Genomic DNA, 25,107 nt, shown 5'->3' on the forward strand with positions numbered 1-25,107 from the left:
CGAAAAGACACAATAATAAATGATAGTTAAAAGCTCTGTGGGTGTGAGTGTAGGAGGACCCGTGAAAGAGGTTAACCAGAACCATCTTTGACTGGAGTTTAATGGAGCCTTTTTGCGCCAGAAACGAGATTAAGCAACATCTTTGTCACAGCCTAATGCGGCGAAAGGCAGGCAAACAGAATGTTTTAAACCCCGCGCACGGCATTTGCATATCAAAGCGCTCCGCATTTTTGATATCACTGGCGTCTGAAGTGGGCAAGTGTGGCGGGATTATTCGATAAATAAATCACCGCGACTTTAAAATCTCACACCAGGTATCCCGCGTCTTCCCTCGGTCGGGAGCGCCGCACATTAGCATCACAATAGCCCCACTCAGGCGCCCCCGCACGCTACCGTTCCGGGGTGGGGGCAAAGGCTAATTCAATGAGAGATCATCATTTTAAACTCCACGGGAAAAACAAAATCATTGCTCTTCGCAGAATTTACACGCTGCTTCTAAACCAGTTGCGTCAGTGTGTCGGAACTCATCATAATCCATACTGCGGAGCAAATAGGCTCCAGTGGGAGGAGTGGATCATCTGTGACAGCCTTCCAGCCCTTTTATCTGAAAATATGGTACAATATGTGCACAGGAGCCCATTTATCTTAACTTTATAGGATCAAATATCTGCTACGGAGACATCAGCTGCTTCACAGTGGTTCCGGGCACAGGTCAAAGGTCAATTGATGCCACCAGGAAACCTTTTACCGACAGTTTAAACACGGTCCGAAGGTCAACATATGTCACGCCCCTCGCCTGGTCATGTGTTGAGTCCTCTGTTGAGTCCTCTGCTAACAGGTGAAGAGGACGGCGGCGCCGATCTCACCCGGACTTTCAGGTTCTGCAGTTTTCTCCGTGCTTGTGCGTTAATAAAGCATCGCGATATGCCATCAGCCACTCGTTAACGTTCGTTGCTAGCAGTGTTGCAGCATGTTTGCTTCGTCGCTTGGCTGCTTTTTGCTTGCTGTTCCTCTTCTCCACCAGCCACTGTTTTAAGGCTCCGCTGCTCATTCAGAACGAAGAGTCTTAACTGTGTCCCAGCTGTGAATAAGGGGGAAAAGGAAAATGGCGACGGGCAGCCTTTCATTGCCAGTGTTTAATGGCTGGAAAGGTGTAGCTACGATATTTCTCGGCCATATGTTGGAGCAAGCACCAGCACCTCATGAAGACACAAATAAAACTCACCTCCAAAGCAGCTTTTCATTCAGCTCAACTGCATTTTATGATAAACTGTTGGCCAGCATGTTCATCAGTAAACATGCAGGTGGTAAAAGGGCATGATTGTGCACCGTGCTGCAGGCTGCTTCTTCCCTGAGGCTCTGAATGGTGTTCCAGGTGTGGTTCCTGGTCTCTAGTTCCAGGTGTGGTTCCTGGCTGAGTGAGAGAAGAGCCCCTGAGCTATCTCACTAACATAGATCCGATTATATTAACGATTACAAGAAAGTGGGTTCACGTCTAATATAACCTGACACCCCATTTGCAATTGAAAATTACCATCCAGGAGGAAATATCTGGTATACGACGTGTATTTGTCCTTTAGCCTTTCAAAGTGGATTCTTTTGCATGCACGGCATCAACCCCATGTTATCCAGAATAATCTCGTGCTTACAGACAATGATTATATAAATTTATGATAGCCTTTCTCTGAAGAAGGTTAACAGAATAAAGCTCAGTTCCATTAAGAGGTATACAGTCTGCCGACCTTGGGCACGTACCCTTTTTAAACGGGTGAGTGAGTCCGGGCACTATCAATAAATTGCACCAGAATGTGAGTTTTAACATAAAAATAGAATAATTCCAGTTGCTGCAGAGCTTGAAAAGACCTCTGTTGAAATGTTCCATTAAAAATAGACCTTAATCAGAATATGGATATAATCAATATCTGAGTAACAGTTTAAGCCCACCTTCCTTCTAGAAAGGAACCAACATTCCCGTTTGGTATTAATTGTGTCTTGCCGCAGCTACGGACATCAAAGCTGACTTGTTTGCTTTGATCATTTCCTGACGAGGCTGGAGAAATTAGCACAAATTAGCTGGTTGAGAAAAGGTCAGGAAATTGAAAATCAATCCGCCGCCTCCCCCCTGCAGTCTTCATGTCCACCTTTTTTTGAAACACAATCAGCCTACTGCGCCACTACCGGCGGTCTGGAAGTCACTTTGAATTTGAAAAGCTTTGTCACTTTACGTTAAACTTGAACTGAAACATTTCCAGGGCAACGGCTGACTGACTGATGCCCCCGTCCTTCTCCGAAGGGCGGCCTCGTCCGGCCCATCCATAATGTGGTGCGTCGGTCCCTTCGTTTAGAGATGATTTAAATGCCCTCTTTGCATAATCGGGAGATTGCAGTGACACACACAGTCACGGTTTGTTTTCCCGTCAGTCAGAGGCCCTGCAAACGCTTGTCACACAGAAGAGCTGAAGGCTCCTCAGCTGTTTAATCTGCTCGTGTGGAGTGCCGGGGCCGCCGCTGATATATCATGCTTGTCACACTCGTGGTATTCACCTTCAGGTCCTTGCAGCCGGAGCCGTACAGTCATCAATCATTTATCTCTCTCCCAACACAAGTGTACTTGTGCGGTATGTACTGTGCTTGTCTTGCTCACAGCTATTTAAAATCATCAACTTGACTCCGATAGACCCCCGCTGGCTTTTTCAACCGGCTACAGCGGAAATTAAGCAATTATTAGGTTCTTTTATGCAAGTCAGGTGAGTTCAAGAAGATTTATCCTCAACTCGCAGATTCATAAAGTTGGACTCAAGTGAGGAGTTTTCACTTTTTCCTCCTCTTCCTCTTCCTTCTCCTCTCTGTCCTCTTCATCACTGTTGCCGCAGGCTCTGGAGTCGAAGCTCGCGGCCTGCAGGAGCTTGACCAAGGACCAGAGGGCGAGGAAAGTGTTGGCCCTGGACAACAGCAACGTGCCCAACGCCAACACGACCAGCCAAGCCTCTCGGTCCTTCCATACGAATGAATCACCTTCTACAACACAAGAACACTTTTGCACTGTGTTATTTGGAGCACAAACATTACACTTGTGACCATATTTACTCGTTTCCATTAAGCGATTTAGCCTAAATTGCACTTTTATTTGTTGCAAATTTGACCATCATAACATGAGGGTGGATGCAAATGAAGGTGTTTTTGGTGCGCCGTTCTAAAGAATGCAGGTGTTTACACGCATAAACGAGCTAAAATACAAACGTGTCTTTTTTTTACCCTCACTATTTGGGACTTTATGGAATTCGCAGTCGAGAACCACAAACAGCCGCTGTAATGATCACAACAGTGTTGTGCAAAATACTGCGCATAGACAACGATAACGGGAGCAACAAGCAGTAAAAGACCCATAAAGAGTTGCCAGTCCCTCCCAGGGTTCCTCTGTGCTGTATACTTACTACTTATTTAAAGCGCGTGGGTCTTTTTCCTCAAGTGAGTATTTTTTTGGGGGGGTTTGTTATGTTTTGAAAGCATAAAAATGAATCCATACATGCAGAGAGAGCTGCAGCGGGTTCCGTGAACCGGTAAATGAAACGAGCATGTGAGTGTAAACAGCGCAGCGTTCCAGCTGCCTGAAAATGATTTATGACCCCGTGACTGCAGAGCTGATGGACAGGGGACACAAACGAGGCGGGAGAAATGAATAGGAGAAATGTCTAATGGTAATATCTGTAAATAAACCTTCTGGCGAGCCTTTCCCCCCTCTGCTACAGCGCGTGTGAGTAATTTAGCACAGACAGAAATCCATAAATGTGACATATGAAGAAATGATGAGGAGTGATGCCCCTACCTGTAATAAAACCAGTGAACTATATGAGCTCTCTCCATTTATCACCCTGGTCTGAAAAGCACTCTGAAACTCGGGCCCGACCAGCCGGGCTGCTTACTGAGCTGCAGCCTGTTTCAGACCCTGCTCGCAAATTCGGCTTCTTCGTCTGTGTGAAACAGTCCTTTGAAACAGAGAAGTAAAAAGAATCCTGTCGAAATAAAAGTATGGACGCCGCCAGCGTAGCGTGAAATCCCATTTTGCCCTTCCCGTTTGCCGGTTGTATTCTGGCTCAGCGGCCTCTGTGATGTTAAAGGTAAATCCTGTTTAGCCGCGGGCACTCTTGACCCCTCTCTGGCTGGTCTGCTGCGACCAACAGAAGAGAACAGAAGGCTTGGGATCATGGGAATTTACAGAGGGCTGGACCCCGGCGCCCTGCAGCGCCCGGGTCCAGTTCCTCAGAGAGCCTCCCTTCAATTAACATCCAGCTGTTTTTCTACCACAGCCTGGAGATTAAGACCACATCCGTCCTTTTATTCCACTGCTTTTCCATCCCGCCCCCCTCCTCCATTCAACAGAAGGAAAGAGCTTTTGAATCATTTGCATAAAGCAACATTTGGATTTGACAACCTGTCTTAAAGGTCGTTATTTCTGTTCCTGTCTCTCCTCATAACCAACAAACATAACACAACCTATTACGGCAGCACAGCACTGGCAAAGGAACAAAGTCCCATAATGGACCTGAGCAGTAACCACTGTTGTCGGGTCCAATATTGTCAGGACGGAAGAAGTCTGCACCTGTTGTGACAATAGCTGTGTTTTGCGTTCTGTTCCACAGTTTTTGACTTCACAAGAACGTGTGTGTTATTGTTCGCCCTGCCAGATGGTCGGTGGGGCGTAGCCCGAATGGAACAATCACGTTATCCTCATGTGGTGTCTCTATGGTTATTTTTCCGTTTCAAAGCAGGTTGGGGCAACGGGACATCGGGTCTGGGTTGTTCGGTCTTCTTCAGTCGCTGAATGTTTTCTGACTTGTGTTATTTCAAACTAGAGTACATGAAGCTAACAGTTAGCATTTGGGTTAGACGCGTTGCTGATCAATAACAAATCATTTTCCCGCCACCTCTGAGGTCACATGATCACGTGTTTATGTTTATCTGCGACTAATAAAAGTGATTTGACAATCATCAGTAGTCGGACACGACAGAGACGGAGCGCTTTCACCAATACCAAGCCTGGCTCCATACTGGTCCCATTATCAAGTACCATTATACTGGTCCCATTATCAAGTACCATTATACTGGTCCCATTATCAAGTACCATTATACTGGTCCCATTCTCAAGTACCATTATACTGGTCCCATTATCAAGTACCATTATACTGGTCCCATTCTCAAGTACCATTATACTGGTCCCATTATCAAGTACCATTATACTGGTCCCATTCTCAAGTACCATTATACTGGTCCCATTATCAAGTGCCATTATACGGGTCCCATTATCAAGTACCATTATACTGGTCCCATTCTCAAGTACCATTATACTGGTCCCATTCTCAAGTACCATTATACTGGTCCCATTATCAAGTACCATTATACTGGTCCCATTATCAAGTGCCATTATACGGGTCCCATTATCAAGTACAATTATACTGGTCCCATTATCAAGTACCATTATACTGGTCCCATTCTCAAGTACCATTATACTGGTCCCATTATCAAGTACCATTATACTGGTCCCACTCTCAAGTACCATTATACTGGTCCTATTATCAAGTACCATTATACTGGTCCTATTATCAAGTACCATTATACTGGTCCCATTATCGAGTACCATTATAGTGGTCCCATTATCAAGTACCATTATACTGGTCCCATTATCAAGTACCATTATACTGGTCCCATTATCAAGTGCCATTATACGGGTCCCATTATCAAGTACCATTATACTGGTCCCATTATCAAGGACAGCGTGCATTTACATCTCTCAGCGTGTCGAACAGGAACATTTCAGAGCCCAGCAGAGAGAGAAACAGACAAGAGTGATGGAAATCAGACCGAAGGGCCAAACTCAGTGGGTTTGGCTTTCAGTTTCTCCATCTACCTGCAGTCAGGATGAGCACTTTCACTGTTCGGAGTGAAGGATGATGCAATTTGGCCATCAAAAAGGTCAGTGTGAGTTTTGTTTTGGCTAGATTAACTTTGACGCTTCAAAAGATGAGGTTAAATGGAAGTCCGGGTTTATAAATGACTTATGAATTTAAATGGAATCAACCTCTGTTGAGCAGCCTTTCCTCTGTAATTTATCTTAAAAATGGAACTCTAGAAGAAGGCCGAAAAAAGGCCAATCTGGCTTTAAATCAAGCCTTGAATGTAATATGCATTCATTACCATATATAAAGTTGACTTGACAGCCTTGGTTCATTTCTGGGATGCTCTGACAACAACACGCACTGGCTAATGGGTCAGAGTTTGTGCAAAGGCTTTATTTTAGAGAATTATTTCACCTTGAAAGCCACAGGAGGGGGCATCTGTAATGCTCCTAAAGAATGTGGAATCTGTTTATGCACATCACATCTCCACGAGGATCAAGGCAGCCAAATACAAAGTCTTGTTGCTGGGAGGAAAACGGGCATCGCGCTGCTGACGATGTCGTCTGAAGACGCTGAATAATCCGTCAGTCAGCTGCGGCGGGGGTGTGCGGACTGACAGGTGTGCCCGGCGGGGGCTCGTCCTCCAGAATGGATCCTTTTTTATCTTCGCAAATCTCGATTGTCCTTTTATTCTGAGTGTGATGGGGAGGGAGCGGCAGACAAAAGAGGAGCACAACTGAATGTACAACATGTTTTCTAATCCCCCCCCCCATTTTTTTTTTTTATATGTTCTCAACATCAGACTTCAAAAGAGCCACCCCTCCGGTTTGACTCCAAAACCTTCGTAGCTGAAGGGTTTATTTGAAAATCACTCAACCGCTCGCATTCAAAAGCCCTGGCGACTGTAAGAAGTTATTATGCAGTAATGACAGGCTGTTATAAGTCCAGAGAGCTTTCCCGCCTCCTACACAGCACCAGAGACACTGGGTCACAGAAGACAAACTGTCCTTTTGCTTATTTTCTGCCTGTTCGTGCTCTGTTGCAGTCAGACCCCCCCACCCTTCCGCCCCCATCCATCATTCTCTTTACATGTTCGGCACCGTCATCCCCCTGGACGCACAGTAATCACCCGTCTCCACACCAAGATCGACGCTGTCAACCGTCCATATATATGGAAGCAGCAGCATCTGTCACCAAGTGTCCTGACCATCAGCTGCTCCGTGTGTGTGTGTGTGTGTGTGTGTGTGTGTGTGTGTGTGTGTGTGTGTGTGTCCATATTGCTGCGGCAGTAACGTGTCCAGCAGAAATGAAAATATTAAGAATGTATCGCGATTTCACTACGATAACAGACGAGCTGCGATGAACTAAAATCCTCACGTCGAATCGATCAAAATGGCGCCCGTCTCCTCTCCTGAACACCTCTCCAGAGCAGCAGATCTGACAGAGGCCCCGTGATTGATTTGATCTTTGGAGCTTTTATTTTAATAAAAAGAGGGTGGCGGTAGGTTCAAAATGCCTCCGAATGGAGCTCCGGAGCCTTCGGGGTGTTAATAATTCATGTTTGGACAGCTTTTGCTTTCATGGTGAGAGAGTGTAATTTCCTCGGTGAAACGGATGCATATCTCCAGTTTCAGGTAGGAGTTGGAACAAGCTGCTCCACAACTCTGGATTTAAATAGGATGAGGTGAAGGAGTGGGACTTCAAAGCTAATTAACTAAGTAGATGTCAGATACAAAGAACCTGCTTACAGAATTTTAATCACCAGCTAGCATAATTTATGTTACCGTGCGAGAACCAAATGAAAACAACAGTGACCCGAATACTGTTTATTTAAGCATGAAAACAGCCCAAAAATAATGCTGTATTTCATTGCATTATCATGAAAAGCTGTGTTGACACGTGTGGGCCGCAGACGCGGCTCCTGGCGTGCTTAGCACGCGGCTAAACCAGCCAAACTTTTAGATTTTATTCAACCAAAACTCCTCCGACAGCACGACACAAAGCCCGCCGACGTACTGTAAGCAAGCGACTGCGTGTTTACTCAACAAGCACCAGCTTGGAGTGCGACTGGGACCAAATTTAATTATTCATTGTTTTGATTTTATTTGGAACAAGGCAAAACACAATGACGCAGCCTTCTGACAAGTATTGGTCTGTCTGAGAGAGAAACTTCATCATCCTGTTTGTTCCAACGATCAGAGCTCGCTGCTGGAGCTTTATTGTATATTAAAATGGAGCACGATGGCCCCATTTACAGGCGTTTTGTCAGAAAAATACAAGAAATACAAGAGAAAATGGCTGACTTGCACTCTCAGTAGATTATTTTCTTATTATAATCAAACACCTAATTATCTGCAGCTGCTGAGCCGAGGGGAGATTTCATTCCTGCAGACGTAATTCCAGCTTTTATGGTCAGACATAACTAAACTATTTCAACAAGGGCTTGACTACAGTTGCTCCCAGTATGTCATGGTGGTTTTATATGTGACCATTTGGGGGCTCGGTATGTTGTTCAGGGGAACCTTGATGGTGTGGTGAAGGTGTCCTGGCACCCTCTGCTACCAGAACACCCCTCCATGTGTTGTCCACACCGGGGCTTCTCATCCCAGACCCCCCCAGACCGAGCTTCCACCGGCCCCTAACTGGACTGTAAAAGCATATTAATCATCATATTTCTGCCTGACAGAATAATATTCTGTATTACTATTATCAGCCCATAATGGAGTTTTTAGACTTTCAAAAGAAGGCAAAAGCTCCACCTATAAGCACAATTATGGGCGCTGTAATGCCTTATTATTTGAAAAGCTGAGAGCGAGAACGGCCTATTGTGAATTTAAAAAATGCTGAATTTATATTAACAAGTGAAAAAGGCCGAGGGAGGCAGAAGAATAAGACAGGCATGAAACTGGAAAAGTGACCCTGTTTCAGCAGCAGTCTCACACATTTATTGTCTGATTTGGCCGGGACAGAGATTTAGTGGTTATCTCAGGAAGGGTCGCAACGTCCCTGAAGACAAGCCTGTGGCGAGCGGCGCTAATATATCGGTCGCCTCTGAAGATGGCTTCAGACAGGGAGTAAAAGAGCTGTCAGATGAGGAAAAGAAGACTTGATTGGACCCCCAAACACAGACAGTGGCGCTCTCAGACCGGCACAAGCCGATCCAGTCCACTATTAATTGGACAATATGAGTTTTTACAATGTTGATGCTTCACATTGATTGTGATTTCTTCACTATCTGCTTTTTCCAAGCTGCAGCTTCTCCATTTACGTGTCATGATGAAGATGAACAGCCTATTTCCTCTCTGCTTCACTGTAGGCACATCTGATTTACCCCATTTTAAACCAGTCAGGCAAGTCTAAGGTTGCTGTTTCCCATTTCTCGTGCTAACTGCCCAGTGTGTCTCACTGGTTTTGGGTTCTTCGTATGTTCCTCAAATTAAACTGCGGCTGTTTTAACTTTGAGGCTTCAAACTGCTCTTGTGGAGGATTGGTGGAGTTTTTGAAATCAGACGCAGCGTCGGAGGGAGGAGAAGACAGGAAGTTGAGCGGTCAGGCAGGATGGACGGACAGCCACAGGCGTTCAGGCAGTAGCTGCTGCTGACACGCACGTAATTATTGCACGTTTTAAAATAGGAAGTGTGCCAGATCGAGCCTCTACAAATCAGACGAGGACGAAGGTTCAAGCAGGATCAAGCGTCGGCGCGGTAAGATTCCATCCGCCCGACAGCTGATGGAAGCAGCGTGTTAGGAGGAAATCCTGACAACAAAAAGCACCTCAATCAAGGTTTTCTCCCTCTAATCATTTGATTTCTGAACTCTATGAATTCATCATAAGGATCCAGGAGAGTTTCTGAATGGAAAGCTTTTCTTTCAAGAACAAAAGGCACCTTCATATTTCATGTAATAATCCTAATTAATTTTACAGGTGGCGCCTTGGTGGCCAGCCTTGAATATAGTTAAGAATATTTTTCTTCTATTCTTTGAGGGCAGCAAAACTTAGTTCTTGTCAGAGGGACTTGCCTTTTGTTGGCTCCCATTACTGCGTTTTTTTTTTATTCCCTACAACAGCCTTGAGGTAGAGGAGCGCTGCACTGTTGAGACCACTTTTAACAGAGTTCCGGCTAGATTTCTGTCAAACAAATCTAATCCTGTCCTGGCGGCTGTCAGGGGGGGGCAGTTAACACCCTTTTACTTCTGCTGAGGAATAACGTCAGCGAGCCGGAGGGTTGGTCAGGCGTATTTTCCAGGGCGGGTGCAGAAGTTCTGGAGCAGGTGTGGACGTCAGGTATTCCTGTTAGCGTGGCGTTGGCGCGGAGCTGCAGCATAAACCCGCCTTCCCTAGGTTGGTGATTAAGATTGAAGTTCTAGCTGTGCCATGGTGATTGACAAAAAACACCGATTGTGTCTCACAGGTTCTCAGAGAGCTTCGTCTTGGGTCCCGTTTGCTGGTGTTTCTGAGGTGGACACACAGCTGGTCTAAAAATCAACGATCAATGTGGGTTTCATTCACCTCTGCATTGGAAAAAGAACAGTGAGATCAGTAGGAGGAATCTGGGCTCCAGCTTAGGAAGAGATGTCACCGTGGAGACGGAGAAACTGCAACGTTGTCTGTTAAAGTGCACCTCGGCCCCAGGTGTTCAGGATCGAACCGTCAGCCTGAGCTTTTTCACTCATCAGATATGTTTAGCAGATGATAAAGGCAGGAGGAGGTGGAGGACGGAGAAAGTGGAGAGCAGCATGTTGTCACAGCTACATGTCAGCTCCGTGCGCGGCTGCGTGTTTCACAGTGCGCGAACATCTTTGATGCAGCAGCTGCTGCGCGTGGCGGCTAATGAAGTGGCTCAAATCGCAAGTTTCGTGCTGAAACTACACCAGACAGGGTGGAGACTGAAGCACAGTTTAGCCAATTAAGCATGCAGAATGGAAACTGCTCACTTTTTTAGTTAAAACACGTTTTTGGCAGCTAATTGCACAAACAATGTGAGCCCGTGACAGAGAGAGAGGCTCTGACCTGCAGCAGAGCCTCGTTTTGGATACGATTTTTTTTTTTTCCAGAAAAGTGGTGCCAAATGTGCAACCTGGCGAAGAAGGAGCGCTGCACCGCGTACTGGCTGTCTGGGGAGGGAGGCACAACGATTCGATTAAAGCTGAGTTGAACATCTGCAGAGAGGAAGTGTGCTTCAGTATCAACAAGCTGGATCTCAGTGTTCTTCTGATGTCATTGAGGTCAATTAGCAAGGTCAAACGGTGAAAAATCCTCTTGTTTTTGTCTGGTCTCATGTTGCACAGCTGGTTTTTGCATCTTGTGATCGACCCTCGGGCCTTCCTCCAGTGGGCTTTTGTGTGCAAACCGTCCAGTTTAGCCCAGTTTTAATTACTGCTTTTGAGACCGCTAACTCTGTTTGTGGCCTTCCCCATTTAGCAACGTAATTGGACAGATTCCTCTACATCCTCTAACAGTCTGTCGTTGTGCTCAATAAACACTTCTAGTTAGAAAAAATTCAATAAATAAACGTAGATTTTTCTCAGAGCTCAATGTCGGCATTCGGAGCCACAGTTTGGCTCGTATTTAATTGGCAGACAAATTGAAATGATGAAGTCAATCAATGTCACAATGAGCTAATTACCAACGTCCCCCAAATGTACAGGCTGGGGGTGAGGGTGTAAAAGTGTAGTTGTGCTCATAAATGTCTTGTTTCAGTGAAAAAGAAGAGAAGAAGCTACCTTTCACAAGTCAAAGCCTCCTGCTCCGGCCACTTTCGTGTATTTATATTGGATTTATTGGTCAACAAGACTCGCTTTTCTTTTAGCTCCGCCCTCACACTTTGGTGGATCATATGCTTTCCATTGCGGTTGCACAATGCAGTGTTTAGGCGGCGTAAAATTGCTCAACCAGCAGCCTGCTTTGAAGATTTCCTTGTCCTCCCACACCATCTAATTTGCATAAAGACACCTTCTCAATGCCTGCACACATGCACACACACATGCACGTGCAATTAATGGCATTAGAAGCAAACAGCAAAAGATGTTCAGACGGCAGAGACACAGTAAAGGGAGGCAGGCGATGATCCTCGTTGTGTAGGATCACAGCTTAAAATGCTTTGAACAAACCAATAGCACACCAACACACACGTGCACACGTGCACAGTTCCGCTCGCAGTCCCATCTCTGCTGGTGTTCATGATCCCCATGGCGATTTTGCTCCCACAACCCAATTATGCCTCACTAGCAAATTAGCCACCATTAGCGGGGCACCGACATGCATCACCGGGGAGAGTGAGAAACCTTTAGCTCTTCTTATATTCCGCTTTTCTGCTCGACAAAATAAAATCATCTTTTAATTCACAACGATGCCCCAGCAGAACCCCCTCCCAACCCTGTGGGGACAGCCTGAGGCCAGAAGATTGGATCCTCCTCATTTTCCAGGTTTATATTCTTCAGACGGTGTTTAATGTCTCTGCTTTTGTGAGATTTGTGAAGATTGTTTTGTGTACAGTAAACAATGTTTCATGCATTTGCAGCTGAGAGCTAACAGAACTAGCCGCGGCTGTCTCTTTAAAACTTTAGCCAAGATTTTAGTGCTCTTTCATTTAGTTGCACGAGTATTTTGATGGGCTGTTGAATCCAAATGAATCCTTCTTCTTTTATTCCCAGGAACAGAAATCATTATGTGATTTAATCACATTCACAGAGGTAATTAAGGTTAAGTTTATTAAGCTTTCTCAACTGTTCCATCTTGTTCAAAAGGATAATCTTACTCTGTAGCATGTTGAAATCAGTCAATTAAATCTCACTTGCCGGTGCCTAAAGTCTTTACATGTACTTGGAAGGGGGGGGGGGGGGCGATCACAGTGATGTTTCCATCCCTGATCTATCTTTAGAGATTCTAGTCAAGATCGGCTTCCTTCCCTTCAGTCTCTGTATAAATTCAAAGGCAAGTTTAAGTTAAAGCAGAGGAAAGAAAGATGGAAAGTCAGTGGAAATGATTAAAACTTCTGCCTGAAGCCACTGAAGTGCCTGCAAAGGCTGTCGGGGTGACAGAGAAAAGAGAAGAGCTGTTAAAGTGGCCTTTTACGAACAACACCCGATAATTATACTCCAACAGATGTGCAGGGTGAATCTGTGTAAACATTCCAGTCACATCATATCCCGTTTTAGACACAGTGCTAAAAAGTTCTCCCGAGTGTGACGCGAAAATAGACTTCGGTAAACGGCGTCCTCCCCTACGCTGTGTGTATCCAAAACCAGGCGGAGGACCCTGACCCCGCCCCGTTGGTAGACTTCCCCCCATTTATCAAACCACGGCGTCCTGATGAATTCCCATGATTGCCTCCACATGCTGTTGCTGGCTGGCTCTGGGGTGGCGCTGGGGCATAATGCTAATACCGTAGGTGTGCATGGATCAGTGATCTCCGCGCTTCCATCGCCCCCACCGCCCTGTTCTGCTCCACCACCGCTGAAACACAACAAGTCCCCGACGCAATTCCACCATAAAAATGGTGTGCGTATAGCAGAAGAACGAATTCTTTTGTGTCTCTTCTTTTTTTTCCTCTCTCTGTCTTTGAGGCGCAGGTCCTCGGCCTCGCCACGCTTGAGGAACGGTTCCTGGACCAGGTGGGTCTGGCCCTGCTGCCGTTCCAAAGCCTCCGGGAAGTCTCACACGTGCGCCAAGAGCTGAAAAGCTTCCCCCTTTTTGTGTTGCTGTAGTTTTGTCTCTTTTTCTTGATCCTTTCCCTCCTCTCGATGAGGTCTGTGGGTGTCTGACTCATGTGTGGAGGCATATGTGGAGGATTTTTTTTGTGATCAGTTGTTGGTTTGATTTAAATATCTTTATTTAAACATCGCCCACTGTGATTTTTACATTTGTAAAGGAGGTCGCTTTGGCCATAAAAACACACTTAACTGAGGTTATTTGTTTTTGGGATTGAGGCAGGCGGCCACAATGCTACAAACCTGAGCTAACGGCTCATTTTGGACTGTAATTAATCACCAAGCAAGCAACCGAGGAGAAACACAAGCGTGACACAAAAACATTGTGGAACAGGCGAGTGTTTTACCCTCGTTACTTCTGGGTTGTTTATTATATTCTTCAATTATTGTTGTTTATTTCTTCTGCCAAGGTGTGAGAAGAGCAAACTGGAGCAATCCGGTCTTGGAGACCTCTGACAGCATCTGTATTCATGCTGGAATCACATGCTGCTTAGCCCAGGAGCACTAATTAAATTTGGAATCCAATTATGGAAATGGTAATGAAATTTCCAAATGGGGAAACTCCTAATCTGCTCATTGAGGTGTTTAATTACAATCCAGCCTGTGCTTTACAGATACGTTACACCTCTGGATTTGGTAGAAGCAGACGCGGGTGTGAGTCTGTAACGAACACGTGTGTTCGGAAACACGGATGACAGGAGACGTTTCGTATGTTGAGGCCGTCCTCCGTCTGTCCTTCCTCCGCTTTGATGGGAGCAAACTGTGTCGGCCAGGAAAGTGAGAGTGAAGCAGACACCGATGGTTCGGAGATGGCAGAGAAGGAGGGACCCAGGTGATAAAGCGCTTATCCAGTGATTGCTATTTGAGCGGGTCCTGGCTCCTGCAGTCTACATGTCAAAGGGTCCTCCAGCTAGATATTGAACTCCAAATTGCTTCCAATACCATGTCTTGAGTGTGTGATTGGGTGTGAACGGCCGCCGCTCCAGGGGAAAAGGCAGCGCCAACAGCCTGTCTCGATGTGTGAGCACAGACTTCAGGACACTTGTTCCAAGCATGTGGAAAGGTGCTAAACCCAGTCATGAGGTGACCTGGTGGACCTCAGGACCGGGTCACCTCTTCGCTCTTCAGTCGTTGAAACAGTTGGATGTTGTTTCCTCCTCACTCAGCTGGAGTTTCTGATGTTTGATGATCTCAGGGATATTTTAGCCCAGTATGAGACAAACCCTCACAGAGCCAAACTGTTTGCTTGTGCTTAATGGAGGGTGCTTGGTGTACTTATGCTTTCATATATTAGAGATGAGCTTAAACGAACGGATGAACTCTGCATGGCTTTATCTCTTCACAGGGGTCAGAGGTCAGTATGGGTGAGGCTTGTTTACTGTCATGGAAATACCTCCAAAATCCAATAACTGTCGTAAGCTATCATTAGCCCAAGCAACCAGAGTTTGAGTTACAGTTCTAGTGCAATTATGCCACTGAGAGTCTTCCTACAAATCACCCACACATGGATAGATATTAAGATAAAAAGGCCTTTGGGTGGGGGGGAATTCTGCTGTAAAAGTAGGCCCGACTTCAGTTAGAGGAGAAATTTCATTAAAATATTAAGGAGACACCACAACAGTTGGACTGCAGGCAGAGGGAGACTAGATTTGGAATGTCATGGCGGTTGACGGAATCGCACTCAGCCGTACAAGAAGGAAGAATTATGTAAATTTAATACCTTCTTACAAGCCTGCAGTGAGCACAAAGTGTTCCTCCCAACCCGGAGCCTGTGCCCTGAACAATGAGTACAGGCTGTTTGGGAACAGCAGCCGGCTGCTTCTCAAAGCACCGATGGATGGAACCAGTTGACATTGACGGCTCATCAGTGCTTTAAATTAGGAGGTGGGGAGAAGCTTATAAGCTCGAGCGTACCCTTGACATTAATAAATATAGAGTAGCTGGAGAGTGAGAGAGCAACTCACTGAGGTTTGAAGATTTTATTTTGCTGCTGCATAGTTTCTAAAGTCCATTCATGATCAGATGAACAAGCAAGCCGCCATCATGTTAAATATTTAACCTCTTCACTTCATCTAGAGGCTTATAAACAAATGTTCAAACAATCAAACACTGTATAAATGACTCAATTAAAGGAAAGGAGAGCGGCAGCTCTGTATTGTGGCTGAACTCTTTTGAATGGTGCTTTTTTCGTTTTAGTGCTTTTTTTCATGGCGTGAAGAGAATGTTGTCTTTTTGTGGCCTGAAGCATCTGGACGGAGACAAGCAGATGGTCCTGGGTGCATCGACAAACGGTCAGCGCGAAGAGGCTCCTGGAATTCGTTCACGATCTAGGGAACATTGGATTGGCGGGCTCGTGTTCATGCCGAACGAGCGGTGGGCTCAAGAGCTCGCTGCCTTACGGTGCCGTCTGATTAATGCACGCAACATCTGGTCAATGTCCCGCAGTGCAAAGTCATCAAATGAGATGCGTCGACATGTTTCTCGTGTGTTCTCAGATAGGCTGTATGACAGACTCTCTTGCCTTTATCGACACGCTCGTGGCCTCGCACACATCAGTGCACCCATTTTTATTTAGTCCCTATGAACTTTCACCTCTGGAGATGGCGTTCAGTGGACAGAGAAAGGGACTGAAAGAGTGGGCGGGGTGGACGTGAGGGGCGTGAAAAAGTGAAGGAGATAAGAAGCATGATGGGCTAAGTGGGTAGGCGGGGAGTCCTTGATGAGCTGGAGGTAAACATCAGGCTAGGGTTGGAACCAAATCATTTGTTCCTTTGTTTCTGTTGTTGTTTCCTGGCCGTGCTGGGGCTGGTTGCTTTGATCAGTGCCTCAAAGCTCGTAATAGTGCAAAGCGCTGCATATGTCAGATTAGTGTGGAAGAGCTGCAGGGGCACAACCAGCTCCACTCTCCCACAGAGCCCAGCCTCAAAGTCTTCAGCTTCCTCTGAGACAAGATCCAGTGTCAATTTACCGTCCACTGATTTGCATCTTTATTTTTAGACACAGCATGGTTTGTCTAAAACTCACACAGCTGCGCAGCTCTGAAATGTGCTAATCACATGAAATGATGTGTAATATTTTCCCTGTGCAGCGTTACAAGTTTTTATGAGGGAAGTGGGGGTTTTTTTTACGTGGACTTTGAAGACCAGGACAATAGCACGGCGCCTGTTGGTCACATAATTAAGGAATCTGCAGTTGGAATTGCATCACCTCATTCTCATCTATTTCAACTCATCCATCGCTAAAACTGAACAGTTATGACTTCCGCGACCCTTACTAGCATTTTGCTTAGCGTAGCATTCAAATATGAGGGCCGGTTCTATCCAGAGATAAGAGAAGTGCTGCTTATGGGATATTATTTGTTCCACTCGTGTTTATGCTGAGCTAAGCAAAGGGAATTTCCTGCTGGCTCCAGGGAAGGACTTTAAGTGTATGTCAGGCTGTACTTTTTAAGAAAAGTTCACTTTCACTTAAAGAGAAATTTACAGACAACTTTCAGGCTTGCTGCAGTGATCCCTAATAAACCAATCTTAAAAACGTATCGTTTTAAATGGAGTTTAAAGTTTAAATAAAAGCCTTATTGTGATTGCCAATATATATGTCCAGTTGCACTTCATGCCTGTAACAAGGCATAAGATGTCATTAATAATGGTTTTGTGTTTTTAAGTTGTTTCGACAGTCTTATTAAGGTATTTATCTGCTGACACGCCTGACAAATTGCTCTTGTCTAAAAACCTGTTCTATAAATTTGGTTCAAAATTACAGAGGAGGAGGAGTTAAGCTCCCGCTGCACTTGAGGGGCAGAAAGGTTAGTGGGAGTGAGATTTAAATAAATTCACAGATAATAAAATCCACCATAAACTGTGTTTTTATGAATAAAAAGGTCAGAGAAGGACTCCGTTGTTCACCAAATCACATTATATTGTGGACCATCTTGGAGCCGTGTGTGAAAATGACATTTAATAAGACCCTCTAATTATTTCCCCCTCCCATCCCCGGTGGCGAGCCAAATAAGAAAGAAAGCCAAATAAACTCTGCCTAACCAATTAGCTAAGTGGGCTCCTCCAACTAATGACATGAGCAACGTTCTGCGGCTGTTTCACAGCTACAGGAGGCCCCGAGGTCTGCATGATCCCTCCCTCACAGATGAGGAGTTTTAAGGAGGTCTTCAGATACTGAGCCAACCGAAACGTTAATTAATTTAAGGACCTGGAAGTATGATGGGGCCTCTCTGCCCTCCAGGGCCACAATTGAATTTCATCAATTGACCTGTGCCAGACAATGTAAAGCAGGCTTAATTTAGCCGCAGCAGAACCTGAAAACTTCCATAACTGTGAGGCTCAGAGAATCTGTTTGAATCTTTGGCTTATTTCTAGGTAATGATGCAACTCAGATCCGTAATAGCTGTAATTCCAAAAGTCTATTTGGGCAAAAGTAGAGGAGCGAATGCTAATTTTTTCTAGGAAAAAATTTTCACAGTGGCCTTGGGTTCAGTATAAAGGAGACAGATGAAATGACTGGTGTGGAGAGCACTGGGAATGCGACGGATGTTGGTCCCAATGTTAGTGAAGTGTCTGATTCCGATACAATAGCCGCGTTAAATAAAACAGCTAGCCCTGACATATTTGACTGTACTCACGCATCTTCACAGGCTTCGCCTTCGGGACAACTTTCACAATTAAGATGTGAACTTTAACAAGTGCCGAGTTCTGCGCAATGTGGGCGGGTTGTTGTAGCACACCGGAGCTGATTCAAACTCGCCGTGACACGTGACCTTCAATCCAGTTGTGTTTTTAAACAGCCTCAAATCTGAAGTCACATTGTCTCTCTCTCTCTCTCTCTCTCTCTCTCGCTTCGTTTTGCACAAATGTAAACTCTGATTGAGTACACACAACTGGAATCCCTGGGAAAACTGCTAACGTGGAACGTCTTTTGACATCCTCCACATCGGTGAAACTGTTGAACAGAGATGGTTTAGGAAGTTTAGGACAAGGCTGAAGTTATGCTAGTGCAAGATGAGCCCTGATCCACCAGCTGGCACAAACTGGACCGTCGTTGCTCAGTTATTTGGTCATCTCAAGTAGTTGTTGTGGCCGAGTTGTTAAGGCGATGGACTTGAAATCCATTGGGGTCTCACTGTGTAGGGTTAGAGGGTTAGACAGAGAGAACCGGTTGGAGAGGTCAGTGGAGGATTGGTGTATAAAGTCCGGTGCCAGTTAAAGAGGTGATAAAACAGCCTGTAGTTCGCAACAGTTCCTTTTGCGACACTGCCTGTAGTTTGCCACAAACTGAACCATCGTTGCTCAGTGGTTATTTAGTCAGTAGTTGTTGTGGCCGAGTGGTTAAGGCGATGGACTTAAAATCCATTGGGGTCTTCCTGCGTAGGGTCGAATCCTGCCATCAATGTATGTTTTTAAATGGTTCAGTGAAACCTAACAGCACACTTATTAAATTCAGCATATATAGAGAAAGTGAATTGGTCATCAACTCGCTGACCCCCGCAGTCCACACCGCCCAATACCCCAGTTTTCTTCGTGATAGCAGTTGTCTGCTTGAAAGGACAGAAAGCTCTTTTAGTGGAGGGTTGGTTTATAAAGTCCGGTGCCAGTTAAAGAGGTGATAAAACAGCCTGTAGTTAGCAACAGTTCCTTTTGCTAAACTGCCTGTAGTTTGCCACAAACTGCACCATCGTTGCTCAGTGGTTATTTGGTCATCACGAGTAGTTGTTGTGGCCGAGTGGTTAAGGCGATGGACTTGAAATATCTTGGCATCTCCCTGCGTAGGTTTGAATCCTGCCAACAAAGTTTGTTTTTAAACGGTTCAGTGAGATCGAACAGCACACTCATTCAATTCAGCATATATCGAGGTTGAGCATTGGTCATCATCTCGGTGATACAAACCCCGCAGTTCAGACCGCTGCTTGCACCAGGCCCCAGTTTTCTGAGTGATAGCAGTTGTGTGCTTGACAGGAAAGAAAACTCTTCTGGAATATGGGCGTATTAGGATTGGTTTGATGATTCCTGTGCTAGGCGACATATATCCTCTCTTTGAATTTCAAGATCCTGATGGTTAGACAGAGACTACCGTTTGGAGAGTTGATTGGAGGATTGGTGTATAAAGTCCGGTGCCAGTTAACGAAGTGATAAAACAGCCTGTAGTTCGCAACAGTTCCTTTTGCTAAACTGCCTGTAGTTTGCCACAAACTGCACCATCGTTGCTCAGTGGCTATTGGTAAACCTGAAGTAGTTGTTGTGGCCGAGTGGTTAAGGCGATGGACTTGAAATCCATTGGGGTCTCCCTGCGTAGGTTCGAATCCTGCCAACAACGTATGTTTTTAAACAGTTCAGTGAGACCGAACAGCACACTCATTCAATTCAGCATATATCAAGGTAGAGCATTGGTCATCATCTCGGTGATACAAACCCCGCGGTCCAGACCGCTGCTTGCACCAGGCCCCAGTTTTCTGAGTGATAGCAGTTGTGTGCTTGACAGGAAAGAAAACTCTTCTGCAATATGGGCGTATTAGGATTGGTTTGATGATTCCTGTGCTAGGCGACATATATCCTCTCTTGGAATTTCAAGATCCTGATGGTTAGACAGAGACAACCGTTTGGAGAGTTGATTGGAGGATTGGTGTATAAAGTCCGGTGCCACTTAACGAAGTGATAAAACAGCCTGTAGTTCGCAACAGTTCCTTTTGCTAAACTGCCTGTAGTTTGCCACAAACTGGACCGTCGTTACTGAGTGGCTATTTATAAACCTGAAGTAGTTGTTGTGGCCGAGTGGTTAAGGCGATAAACTAGATGCGTAGGTTCGAATCCTGCCAACAATGTTCGTTTTTAAACGGTTCAGTGAAACCAAACAGCACACTTATTCAATTCGGCATATATAGAGAAAGTGCATTGGTCATCAACTCGCTGACCCCCGCAGTCCACACCGCCCAATACCCCAGTTTTCGTCGTGATAGCAGTTGTCTGCTTGAAAGGACAGAAAGCTCTTTTAGTGGAGGGTTGGTTTATAAAGTCCGGTGCCAGTTAAAGAGGTGATAAAACAGCCTGTAGTTAGCAACAGTTCCTTTTGCTCAAATGCCTGTAGTTTGCCACAAACTGGACCATCGTTGCTCAGTGGCTATTTGTAGCACTGAAGTAGTTGTTGTGGCCGAGTGGTTAAGGCGATGGACTTGAAATCCATTGGGGTCTCCCTACGTAGGTTCGAATCCTGCCAACAACGTATGTTTTTAAACAGTTCAGTGAGACCGAACAGCACACTCATTCAATTCAGCATATATCAAGGTAGAGCATTGGTCATCATCTCGGTGATACAAACCCCGCGGTCCAGACCGCTGCTTGCACCAGGCCCCAGTTTTCTGAGTGATAGCAGTTGTGTGCTTGACAGGAAAGAAAACTCTTCTGCAATATGGGCGTATTAGGATTGGTTTGATGATTCCTGTGCTAGGCGACATATATCCTCTCTTGGAATTTCAAGATCCTGATGGTTAGACAGAGACAACCGATTGGAGGATTGGTGTATAAAGTCTGGTGCCAGTTAACGAGGTGATATAACAGCCTGTAGTTCGCAACAGTTCCTTTTGCTAAACTGCCTCTAGTTTGCCACAAACTGGACCGTCATTGCCGAGTGGCTATTTGTAAACCTGAGGTAGTTGTTGTGGCCGAGTGGTTAAGGCGATGGACTTGAAATCCATTGGAGTCGCCCTGCGTAGGTTCGAATCCTGCCAACAACGTATGTTTTTAAACGGTTCAGTGAAACCGAACAGCACACTTATTCAATTCAGCATATATAGAGAAAGTGAATTGGTCATCAACTCGCTGACCCCCGCAGTCCACACCGCCCAATACCCCAGTTTTCTTCGTGATAGCAGTTGTCTGCTTGAAAGGAAAGAAAGCTCTTCTGCAATATGCACTCATTAGGATTGGTTTGATGATTCCTGTGCTTGGCGACATATATCCCCTCTTGGAATTCCAAGATCCTGACGGTTAGACAGAGACAGCTGCTAAAACCAGTTGGAGAAGTGAGTGGAGGGTTGGTTTATAAAGTCCGGTGTCAGTTAAAGAGGTGATAAAACAGCCTGTAGTTAGCAACAGCTCCTTTCGCTAAACTGCCTGTAGTTTGCCACAAACTGCACCATCGTTGCTGAGTGGCTATTTAGAACCCTGAAGTAGTTGTTGTGGCCGAGTGGTTAAGGCGATGGACTAGAAATCCATTGGGGTCTCCCTGCGTAGGTTCGAATCCTGCCAACAACGTATGTTTTTAAACAGTTCAGTGAGACCGAACAGCACACTCATTCAGTTCAGCATATATCGAGGTAGAGCATTGGTCATCATCTCGGTGATACAAACCCCGCGGTCCAGACCACTGCTTGCACCAGGCCCCAGTTTTCTGAGTGATAGCGGTTGTGTGCTTGATAGGACAGAAAACTCTTCTGGAATGTGAGCTAATTAGGTTTGGTTTGATGATTCCTGTGCTTGGCGACATATATCCCCTCTTGGAATTTCAAGATCCTGATGGTTAGACAGAGACTACCGTTTGGAGAGTTGATTGGAGGATTGGTGTATAAAGTCCGGTGCCAGTTAAAGAGGTGATAAAACAGCCTGTAGTTAGCAACAGTTCCTTTTGCTAAACTGCCTGTAGTTTGCCACAAACTGCACCATCGTTGCTCAGTGGTTATTTGTAAACCTGAAGTAGTTGTTGTGGCCGAGTGGTTAAGGCGATGGACTTGAAATCCATTGGGGTCTCCCTGCGTAGGTTCGAATCCTGCCAACGACGTATGTTTTTAAACGGTTCAGTGAAACCGAACAGCACGCTTATTCAATTCAGCATATATAGAGAAAGTGAATTGGTCATCAACTCGCTGACCCCCGCAGTCCACACCGCCCAATACCCCAGTTTTCTTCGTGATAGCAGTTGTCTGCTTGAAAGGAAAGAAAGCTCTTCTGCAATATGCACTCATTAGGATTGGTTTGATGATTCCTGTGCTTGGCGACATATATCCCCTCTTGGAATTCCAAGATCCTGACGGTTAGACAGAGACAGCTGCTAAAACCAGTTGGAGAAGTGAGTGGAGGGTTGCTTTATAAAGTCCGGTGTCAGTTAAAGAGGTGATAAAACAGCCTGTAGTTAGCAACAGCTCCTTTCGCTAAACTGCCGGTAGTTTGCCACAAACTGCACCATCGTTGCTGAGTGGCTATTTAGAAACCTGAAGTAGTTGTTGTGGCCGAGTGGTTAAGGCGATGGACTAGAAATCCATTGGGGTCTCCCTGCGTAGGTTCGAATCCTGCCAACAACGTATGTTTTTAAACAGTTCAGTGAGACCGAACAGCACACTCATTCAGTTCAGCATATATCGAGGTAGAGCATTGGTCATCATCTCGGTGATACAAACCCCGCGGTCCAGACCACTGCTTGCACCAGGCCCCAGTTTTCTGAGTGATAGCGGTTGTGTGCTTGATAGGACAGAAAACTCTTCTGGAATGTGAGCTAATTAGGTTTGGTTTGATGATTCCTGTGCTTGGCGACATATATCCCCTCTTGGAATTTCAAGATCCTGATGGTTAGACAGAGACTACCGTTTGGAGAGTTGATTGGAGGATTGGTGTATAAAGTCCGGTGCCAGTTAAAGAGGTGATAAAACAGCCTGTAGTTAGCAACAGTTCCTTTTGCTAAACTGCCGGTAGTTTGCCACAAACTGCACCATCGTTGCTGAGTGGCTATTTAGAAACCTGAAGTAGTTGTTGTGGCCGAGTGGTTAAGGCGATGGACTAGAAATCCATTGGGGTCTCCCTGCGTAGGTTCGAATCCTGCCAACAACGTATGTTTTTAAACAGTTCAGTGAGACCGAACAGCACACTCATTCAGTTCAGCATATATCGAGGTAGAGCATTGGTCATCATCTCGGTGATACAAACCCCGCGGTCCAGACCACTGCTTGCACCAGGCCCCAGTTTTCTGAGTGATAGCGGTTGTGTGCTTGATAGGACAGAAAACTCTTCTGGAATGTGAGCTAATTAGGTTTGGTTTGATGATTCCTGTGCTTGGCGACATATATCCCCTCTTGGAATTTCAAGATCCTGATGGTTAGACAGAGACTACCGTTTGGAGAGTTGATTGGAGGATTGGTGTATAAAGTCCGGTGCCAGTTAAAGAGGTGATAAAACAGCCTGTAGTTAGCAACAGTTCCTTTTGCTAAACTGCCTGTAGTTTGCCACAAACTGCACCATCGTTGCTCAGTGGTTATTTGTAAACCTGAAGTAGTTGTTGTGGCCGAGTGGTTAAGGCGATGGACTTGAAATCCATTGGGGTCTCCCTGCGTAGGTTCGAATCCTGCCAACGACGTATGTTTTTAAACGGTTCAGTGAAACCGAACAGCACGCTTATTCAATTCAGCATATATAGAGAAAGTGAATTGGTCATCAACTCGCTGACCCCCGCAGTCCACACCGCCCAATACCCCAGTTTTCTTCGTGATAGCAGTTGTCTGCTTGAAAGGAAAGAAAGCTCTTCTGCAATATGCACTCATTAGGATTGGTTTGATGATTCCTGTGCTTGGCGACATATATCCCCTCTTGGAATTCCAAGATCCTGACGGTTAGACAGAGACAGCTGCTAAAACCAGTTGGAGAAGTGAGTGGAGGGTTGGTTTATAAAGTCCGGTGTCAGTTAAAGAGGTGATAAAACAGCCTGTAGTTAGCAACAGCTCCTTTCGCTAAACTGCCGGTAGTTTGCCACAAACTGGACCATCGTTGCTGAGTGGCTATTTATAAACCTGAAGTAGTTGTTGTGGCCGAGTGGTTAAGGCGATGGACTAGAAATCCATTGGGGTCTCCCTGCGTAGGTTCGAATCCTGCCAACAACGTATGTTTTTAAACAGTTCAGTGAGACCGAACAGCACACTCATTCAATTCAGTATATATCGAGGTTGAGCATTGGTCATCATCTCGGTGATACAAACCCCGCGGTCCAGACCGCTGCTTGCACCAGGCCCCAGTTTTCTGAGTGATAGCGGTTGTGTGCTTGATAGGAAAGAAAACTCTTCTGGAATGTGAGCTAATTAGGATTGGTTTGATGATTCCTGTGCTTGGCGACATATATCCCCTCTTGGAATTTCAAGATCCTGATGGTTAGACAGAGACTACCGTTTGGAGAGTTGATTGGAGGATTGGTGTATAAAGTCCGGTGCCAGTTAACGAAGTGATAAAACAGCCTGTAGTTCGCAACAGTTCCTTTTGCTAAACTGCCTGTAGTTTGCCACAAACTGGACCATCGTTGCTCAGTGGTTATTTGGCTATCACCAGTAGTTGTTGTGGCCAAGTGGTTAAGGCGATGGACTTGAAATCCTTTGGGGTCTCCCTGCGTAGGTTTGAATCCTGCCAACAACGTATGTTTTTAAACAGTTCAGTGAGACCGAACAGCACACTCATTCAATTCAGCATATATCGAGGTAGAGCATTGGTCATCATCTCGGTGATACAAACCCCGCAGTTCAGACCGC

The 25,107-nt window shown here is 45.5% G+C and overlaps 1 long non-coding RNA gene and 11 other non-coding genes across 12 annotated transcripts; all 12 read left to right on the forward strand.

Annotated features, from left to right (window-relative positions):
• The first annotated feature begins 2,119 nt into the window (after positions 1-2,119).
• Positions 2,120-3,100, forward strand: LOC115251953 (uncharacterized). Its single transcript, XR_003890439.1, has 3 exons — positions 2,120-2,323; positions 2,422-2,618; positions 2,874-3,100. It is a non-coding gene; the product is annotated as an uncharacterized lncRNA (long non-coding RNA).
• Positions 3,101-18,925: 15,825 nt separating this feature from the next.
• Positions 18,926-19,007, forward strand: trnal-uaa (transfer RNA leucine (anticodon UAA)). Its single transcript has one exon. It is a non-coding gene; the product is annotated as a tRNA-Leu (tRNA).
• An 839-nt stretch (positions 19,008-19,846) lies between these two features.
• Positions 19,847-19,928, forward strand: trnas-uga (transfer RNA serine (anticodon UGA)). The gene has a single exon. It is a non-coding gene; the product is annotated as a tRNA-Ser (tRNA).
• An 821-nt stretch (positions 19,929-20,749) lies between these two features.
• On the forward strand, positions 20,750-20,831 carry trnas-uga (transfer RNA serine (anticodon UGA)). The gene has a single exon. It is a non-coding gene; the product is annotated as a tRNA-Ser (tRNA).
• A 429-nt stretch (positions 20,832-21,260) lies between these two features.
• trnas-uga (transfer RNA serine (anticodon UGA)) lies at positions 21,261-21,342 on the forward strand. The gene has a single exon. It is a non-coding gene; the product is annotated as a tRNA-Ser (tRNA).
• Positions 21,343-21,780: 438 nt separating this feature from the next.
• trnas-aga (transfer RNA serine (anticodon AGA)) lies at positions 21,781-21,862 on the forward strand. The gene has a single exon. It is a non-coding gene; the product is annotated as a tRNA-Ser (tRNA).
• A 441-nt stretch (positions 21,863-22,303) lies between these two features.
• On the forward strand, positions 22,304-22,385 carry trnas-uga (transfer RNA serine (anticodon UGA)). Its single transcript has one exon. It is a non-coding gene; the product is annotated as a tRNA-Ser (tRNA).
• A 438-nt stretch (positions 22,386-22,823) lies between these two features.
• On the forward strand, positions 22,824-22,905 carry trnas-aga (transfer RNA serine (anticodon AGA)). The gene has a single exon. It is a non-coding gene; the product is annotated as a tRNA-Ser (tRNA).
• Positions 22,906-23,346: 441 nt separating this feature from the next.
• Positions 23,347-23,428, forward strand: trnas-aga (transfer RNA serine (anticodon AGA)). The gene has a single exon. It is a non-coding gene; the product is annotated as a tRNA-Ser (tRNA).
• Positions 23,429-23,869: 441 nt separating this feature from the next.
• On the forward strand, positions 23,870-23,951 carry trnas-uga (transfer RNA serine (anticodon UGA)). The gene has a single exon. It is a non-coding gene; the product is annotated as a tRNA-Ser (tRNA).
• A 438-nt stretch (positions 23,952-24,389) lies between these two features.
• On the forward strand, positions 24,390-24,471 carry trnas-aga (transfer RNA serine (anticodon AGA)). Its single transcript has one exon. It is a non-coding gene; the product is annotated as a tRNA-Ser (tRNA).
• A 441-nt stretch (positions 24,472-24,912) lies between these two features.
• Positions 24,913-24,994, forward strand: trnas-uga (transfer RNA serine (anticodon UGA)). Its single transcript has one exon. It is a non-coding gene; the product is annotated as a tRNA-Ser (tRNA).
• Positions 24,995-25,107: the final 113 nt, after the last annotated feature.

The sequence above is a fragment of the Takifugu rubripes genome, chromosome 1 (genome assembly GCF_901000725.2).
Source record: "Takifugu rubripes chromosome 1, fTakRub1.2, whole genome shotgun sequence".
Classification (NCBI taxonomy): domain Eukaryota; kingdom Metazoa; phylum Chordata; class Actinopteri; order Tetraodontiformes; family Tetraodontidae; genus Takifugu; species Takifugu rubripes.